Source organism: Canis lupus, chromosome 10, assembly GCF_011100685.1.
Source record: "Canis lupus familiaris isolate Mischka breed German Shepherd chromosome 10, alternate assembly UU_Cfam_GSD_1.0, whole genome shotgun sequence".
NCBI classification, from domain to species: domain Eukaryota; kingdom Metazoa; phylum Chordata; class Mammalia; order Carnivora; family Canidae; genus Canis; species Canis lupus.
Genome location: NC_049231.1, coordinates 12,312,745 through 12,318,841, shown reverse-complemented (window position 1 = coordinate 12,318,841; position 6,097 = coordinate 12,312,745). Strand labels below are relative to the sequence as shown.

Genomic DNA, 6,097 nt, shown 5'->3' with positions numbered 1-6,097 from the left:
TTTTTAAAAGACATTTATTCAGTGTCATGATCAGACTATTACATTTAGCAATCAACAGCATGGGTGCAAAAAAAAAAAATCTACATTAAAATCCTTTGTTGGAATGCTTTACACTTTCCACAGAACAGAAACTAAAATAACCTGTTATACAATTAGTCACAAATACAGTCCTCAAGTTTTTTGTCCCTACCCATGAGTATTGTCTAAAACATGTCTTCTTGGTAGCAGCCAGGCTCTGCCACCACTGCGCTTGGCTGAGTTCACAAATCTGTTATAACCTGTAGCTTCCCTGTCACTTCTCTGGCTCTCCTCTCCTGCTAAGCTGTTTCCTGGCAGTAGTTAAAACCTTTTACCTCTGCCATAGCTGCTGCTGCTGCTGGTGGAACCACCACAGGCACCTTGGTTTTGTGGTTTAGCCAAGTATTGGCCTCTGCCACCATAGGGGTCAGAGCTTCTGCCTCCAGAATTGCCTTCTTTCATTGGTCCAAAATTTGAGGATTGACTGTTGTCATTGCCAAAATCTTATAGCTTTAGCTTATAGCTCCAAAGTTGCTCCCATCATTACCAAATCCGTTCTAGCCATCCCCACCTCTACCGTATCCACCACCACTTCAACTGCCACCAAAAGCCACCTCGCCCCCTGAACTTCCCTCCACCACCAAAGTTGTCATTCCCATCAAAACCACTTCCATGACCACCATCAAAGTTTCCAGAACCACTTAGACCTCTTTGGCTAGATGAAATATTACTCATCCCTTGCTTAGATAGGGCTTCCTTACTTCACAGCTGTGGCCATTCACACTAGGGATTTTGAATGACAAGCTTGTCTACGGAGAGCTTGTCTGCGGAGTTATGGTCATCAAATGTTACAAAAGCAAAACCTATCTTTTTGCCACTGCCTTGGTTGGTCATGATCTCAATGACCTCAATTTTCCCACACTCTTCAAAATAATCTCTTGGATGATGTTGTTGTCTTCTTTCATGCCACCCACAAAAATCTTTTTCACAGTTAAGTGGGCACCAGGTCTTTGAGAATCTTGTCTTGAGGCAGCCCTCTTTGGTTCCACAGCTCTTCCATCCCCCTTGTGTGGCCTTGCATTCATGGCTGCATTCCACCACCACCACCCCCCCCCCCCACAAAGTGGCATATGTGACAAACCCAAAGCCTTTGGAGCGCTTGGTGTTTGTATACCTCATTACCACATAATCTGTAAGCAATCCCCATTGTTCAAAATGGCTCTTCAGTCTTTCATTGGTTGTTTCAAAGCTCAAACCTCTGATGAAGAGCTTCCGCAGCTGCTCAGGCTCTTTGGGAGACAGTGACTTAGATACAACGGTGGTGGTAGGGGAGACGTTAAGGATGCTTGCTCAGTGGCTTCCATGGACAGAGAGGAGTAATCCAACAAATGTTATCTCTAGATTTCTCTTTAATTTTTCTTGCTAGTGTGTTGTACTTTTCAGTGTACAAAACTTATACATATTTTGTTAAATTTATTAAGTATTTCATGTTTTCATGCTATTTGAAATGTTAGCTTTTAATTTTATTTTTTCTATATTGACCTAGTATCCAATGGCCATGCTAAACTCATACTTACTTTAATAGTTTTTTTGTAGATTATTTTTGATTTTCTATATAAACAACTATGTTTGAAGTCAAAAAGATTTTTAAATTTCCAATCTATATGCTGTTTATTTCTTTTTCTTGCTGTATTTTGCACTGGCTGTATTGAATATAGGTGGTGAGAGTGAATATCTTCACTTTGTTCCTTTTTTTGGTACCACTATGGTTTATTAAACTGTGCCTTAGTTCAAGTGCTGGGGCTTGCCCATGGTGCCCTTGATATATAAAGCCCAGACATTATGCCAATTCTTCTTGAGTAATGACACCAGGAAACTGACAGCTAAGTGGATGTTGTACACAAACTCATCATTTGTCATCTTCACGTGGCCATGGCCACAGGCAGACACAGCACCTTCTTCACCTGGAATTTGATGGTAGACTTCACTTCATCCACTTTGGCCACCATGTTCTCACTGTGGGTCAGCAAGGAAGGAAAATTTCCAGCCTCATTCAGGCCTATGCCTAGGATTTGCAGGATCTATTTGATCAGAGATTCTGAAGCCAAAGAGTCATCATCCTTCTAGGCCAGCTCTTGACTAATGTTTTTTTTATTCCTGTTGAGTTTCTTCAGTGTCTCAATATCCATGTGGGGAGTATCCACAATCTTGGCCTCATCACAGTGCTGCTGGTCCCCCAAAACACATACGGAGAACTTGGGGCAAGGAGTGGCCTTAAGCCTGATGGTGCCCGAGCAGTATTTGTCCTTCTGAGGGTCACAGTTCTTCAAGCTGATCTGCAGCAACCACATCTCCAAAAACTTCCAGGGCTGGCGCCGGGCCCCTACCAGAACTTCCTGCACTGACTCCTACAGGGTTTCATGGGTGACGACTTTGAGGCTCATGGTTCCTTGCACTGCAGTAACCACAAAAGAGCCCTCTCTTTGTTCTAATGACAGGGAAAAAATGTTCAGTCTTTCATTAGTAAGTATGATATTAGTTTAAGTTTTCCATAGATATATCCAATGATTTTTTTAATCACAACAGCTCTTGAATTTTTTCAGATGCTTATTCAGCATCTATTATGGTGATCATATGCTTTTTATACTTTAGTTTGGCAAATTACAGACTTTTGAATATTAAACCAACCTTGCATTCCTAGAACAAATCTCATTGTCCTGATGTATTTACATTTTTGTTTGTTGCTTGCCATAGGATTTAATTTTATATTTAATTTCAAATTTTCATACTTCTTTATCCTTATAATGTCTGATTTTGGTATCAGAATAATGTGACCTCAAAAAAAGAGTAGCAAAGTATTCCTTTTGCTGTTTAATTTCTATGTTTGTGTGAGATTACCATTTTTTCCCCTTAGATGCATGATAGAATTTACCAGTGAAGTTCTGCTTCTTCTGATCTCACTTTTCATCCTGTTATCCCAGCTAACCTCTTTAAGATTTTATTTATTTTATTCATGAGAGACAGAGATAGAGAGAGAAAGAGAGAGCGAGAGAGAGAGAGAGAGAGAGAGAGGCAGAGACACAGACAGAGGGAGAAGCAAGCTCCATGCAGGGAGCCCGATGTGAGACTCACTCCATCCAGGGTCTCCAGGATCAGGCCCTGGGCTGAAGGCGGCACTAAACCGCTGGGCCACCCAGGCTGCCCAATCTCTTTTTTTTTTTTTTAATTTTTTATTTATTTATGATAGTCACACAGAGAGAGAGAGAGGCAGAGACACAGGCAGAGGGAGAAGCAGGCTCCGTGCACCGGAAGCCCGACGTGGGATTCGATCCCGGGTCTCCAGGATCGCGCCCTGGGCCAAAGGCAGGCGCCAAACCGCTGCGCCACCCAGGGATCCTTAACTCTTTCTGACCTGAATTCTTCTGGACATTAGCTTAACCAAAAGGTATTTGTTGATAATAGATACGGCCTAAGACTGATAAGTTAAAAACTAGTCATAACTTGAAAAGAAAAATGGAAATTTATTTCAGTTACATTATTCTCATCTTCTATCCTCCTTCATATGTTTAATAATTATGTTATTTTTAGTTCTTCTACTGTACATCTTTATAGCTGTAATCGACATTCATAGATCTCTATTTTTTGTTCTATTGACTTTCAACAATCTCTTAACTCCCCATTATGTTAACATGATGGTATGAACACATCTATTTTTTTCATTTTTCATTCTTTCTGTAACCTACACTCTGTCAATGAAACTGCAAATTTTCACTGTCAGAGATGTTGAAATTTGCCTTTTGTCTTACAAACACAACCAAGTCTTCAATATTTTATTGTAAGTTAACTCTAAAAGGTGAAGAGCTATATATAATCTTCATATTATTGTATTATTATGGTAGTAAATTTTATTTAGTGCCAGGCCAATTTATTGTGCCAAAATTCTATTTCCTTCATTGCAAATTCAGAGTAATAACCTCTGGCCTTTTGAGTGAAAATGTGTACTCTGTTACACTTTTGTTAACTCCCTTTGATCTTTATTAAGCAGTTGCTGCACTTTAATTTGTTTCATAGTTAGACCTTCCATGTATTTTTATTTAGTTCTGTTTATCCTAGGGTTTCTTATTTATTTATTTTTAAGTTTTATTTCCCTAAGTAATCTCTATACCCAACATGGAGCTTGAATTCACTACCCCGAGATTAAGAGTTACGGCTCTTCTGACTGAGCCAGCCAAATGCCCCCATCCTAAGGTTTCTATTTACCTTTCTTTTTCCATTTGCCTTATTTGCCTCTGTCATGTGTTAGTTTCCTATTCCTGCTATAAGAGATTACCACAAACTCGGTGTCTTATAATACCACACATTTATTATCTTATATTTCAGTAGGTCAGAAGTCTAAAGTGGGTTGGTGAAGCTATACTAGAAGCTGTCAGGGAGAATTTGTTTTCTTGCCTTTCCAATTTTTAAAAACTATCCACATTCCTTGGCTCATGACCCTGCATTACTCCAGCCTCTGTTTCTGCTGTCATATCTCTTTGTCTTACTCAACCCTCTTATAAGTACCCTTGTGATAATATTGGGCCTACCTGTATAATACAGGATAATCTCTTCATTTCAGGATCCTTAATTTAATCACTCCTGCAAAATATTGCCATGGACAGGTTCTGGAAACTCAGATGTGGACATCTGTGGGGAGCCATTGTTATATATACAATATTTTTCCAACTCTTAATCATATCTTTTTCACTCTATCAATAAGTAAGTAAACATTAGATCTTTAGGAGGATCCTTGGGAATCAGGTTTTATCCACAATTATTTCCTAATTTGTTTATTCCTCCATGCTTTTCCTGGCTCTAACATTAGTCTAGAACAGAGAGTATATATTTTTCAATACTGTACCTCTGTAACTCTCCAGATTACTAGACTATCATTTATCTTAGATACTAGGCAGAAAAAACCCTTTGAGCAAAGATGTGTGTGCTTCTGTTTGTGGTTCTGCTGAAAGTTGAACTAGAACTTTCTTAGAGGAAGCTACGTAAGGCCTCAAAGTAAAGTCAGCACATTCTTATTCCAGTTTGTCCTTCCAAGATTCTGAGTGTTGTTGCCTTATTAAGTACAATGGCTGAACCCCAAGAATCAATGGACAATTAACTAGCTGTGTGCTACCACATAACAAGAACTCACACTCAACTTTTTAGTTAAATGAAAAATCTACTCAAAGTGTACTATATACTATCATAACTCCATAATGGATATGGTGTTGAATTTAATAATCCCACAGTGGTTTAATGAGACTCAATACTGGAGCTTTATAGGAACATTCTATTGAAAATTAGAATTAGGGACATTCTATTGAAAATTTTAGGATTGTTGTACTGATAGAGAACTCAAATTTAGCCATCTTGGTATCACAAGGGGAGAATCTGCCTGAGAGCAAAACCAACAAAGAGAAAACAGAGCCATGAGTTGGAAAACCAGATGGATGAAGAGATTACATCCCAAGAAGAGTTTTTAGCCCCTTGATCTGGTTATGTCTAAAGCCAAATGTATATGTTAGTTATGTGAGGCAATAAATTCCTTTTTTTTTTTTAAGCTTGTTAGTCTTAGTTTTCTTCACAATGTAAGAATGCTATTAAGATAAAAAATTCAAGGGGCCCTGCATATATATCAATACTATACCTATTTGAAAATTTCCCTGAGATAAGTTAAACCTCTCATCAAAATATCTTATACCCTCTTTTCTCAAAAGGAGCAATTGAAAACATCGACTATTGCTCCCTAATTATAATTTCTTCTAGATATTTATTTACTCATATCTCAGAATGTAAGTTTGCAGTGGGAATTGGGTGACCATGACTTTCTAATGGAGAAAATAAAGTCCCTTAAACTCTTTAAAATTCCCATTCATTTACAGCACATTGATTTTTATCGCACACACACACACACACACACTACAGAAAGAAACTATAATGTTCCACAAATAGTTTTAATACTAAGGTCAAAACCATGTCCTTTTACTGGTCAATCCTCTTTCCTGTACATAATTACTTCTCAGGACGAAAACAAAAGCAAAAACAAACA

At 38.4% G+C, this 6,097-nt stretch overlaps 1 pseudogene; it reads right to left on the bottom strand.

The window, feature by feature from the left end:
- Positions 1-1,803: 1,803 nt before the first annotated feature.
- Positions 1,804-2,462, bottom strand: LOC100686334 (annotated as a pseudogene).
- Positions 2,463-6,097: the final 3,635 nt, after the last annotated feature.